Raw genomic sequence first — 1,301 nt, 5'->3', positions numbered from 1 at the left:
CACACACACACACACAAGCATACATACACACACGCACACACACACACACACTCACACACACACACACACACACACACACACACATGTAAAGAGGAAAAGAAGTGGCTGAAAGAAAGGAATGAAACTCGCCATATTGTCTAAAATATTGCCAGTTTTCCAAATCATAAAAGCAAAACAAAAACACATAAAAACACTAAACAGTATTTTTCTTTTTTTTTTTAATGGCCGCGCGGCTTCCCGTTTCTATCTGGATCCTGACTTCGTTAAATAATGGTAAAATATGAAACAGTGCCATATCTACGTAATAATTCTTGACCAATTCTCGAGACATATATACCAAATGTTCAGCGAGATCAATCATGTTGCTTGAATCTTTTGGTTCTTTCGTGGGGGGGTGGTCACATTATTTATAATAATAATAATAATAATAATAATATGTATAATGATATAATCTTTAATATAATTTTCTGCATATTTTCCCACTGAGTTAAGATTTTTTTAATTCAGTATTTATTTTACCCATGATCTAACTTGAATTTGTGCCCTAAATACAAATACACATACACACAAATCAACACACATATGTACACATACATATATATATATATATACATATATATTTACACAAACACACACTCAAACACACACACACACATGCACACACACGTGACATATATGGCTGTGCGTATGTAAACGTTCTGGATTAATACTTTTGGAGTACACTTTTTCTATGAAACGAAGCATAAATGGCGAGAACCCACTGAAAATGACACAATACGTAAGTTATGGTTATATATATATGAATATCAGGGGCGTATATTCCGGGTGTGTGGAGGCACTTGGCCTAGTGGTTAGAGCAGCGGACTCGGGATCGCGGGTTCGAATCTCAGACCGGGCGATGTGTGTGTTTATGAGCGAAACACCTAATCTCCATGTGGCTATGGCAGAAGATAATGGCGAACATCTGCTGATTCTTTCACCACAACTTTCTCTCACTCTTTCCTCCTGCATCTAGCAGCTCACCTGTGATGGACCGGCATCCCGTCCATGTGGGGAACCTATACGCCAATGAAACCGGGAAACCGGCCCTTATGAGCCAGGCATGGGTCGAGAAGGAACAAACAAGAACATATTCCGGGTGTGCTGGGTGTGCAGCGCACACCCATCGAAAATGGCAAATTTATTATAGATATTAACCGCACAGGTGTAGGAGTGGCTGCGTGGTAAGTAGCTTGCTTACCAACCACATGGTTCCGGGTTCAGTCCCACTGCGTGGCACTTTGGGCAAGTGTCTTCTACTA

General features: G+C 40.1%; 1 protein-coding gene across 3 annotated transcripts in view; it reads left to right on the top strand.

Annotated features, from left to right (window-relative positions):
* The window catches only part of LOC106882868 (sodium/hydrogen exchanger 2), a 118,216-nt gene that overhangs the window by 37,591 nt on the left and 79,324 nt on the right, over positions 1–1,301 (top strand). The window contains exon 1 of one of the 3 annotated variants that reach the window (XM_014934756.2): positions 23–778. The exons of the other annotated variants lie outside the window; for them this stretch is intronic. The gene's annotated coding sequence lies outside the window, so the exon portion shown is untranslated. Of the gene's footprint in view, positions 1–22; positions 779–1,301 lie in introns of those variants that run through there. 3 annotated transcript variants of the gene reach the window in all.

The sequence above is a fragment of the Octopus bimaculoides genome, chromosome 19, assembly GCF_001194135.2.
Source record: "Octopus bimaculoides isolate UCB-OBI-ISO-001 chromosome 19, ASM119413v2, whole genome shotgun sequence".
NCBI classification, from domain to species: Eukaryota; Metazoa; Mollusca; class Cephalopoda; order Octopoda; family Octopodidae; genus Octopus; species Octopus bimaculoides.
Note: the sequence above shows the minus strand (reverse complement) of the source record. Positions and strands in the feature narration are given on the sequence as shown.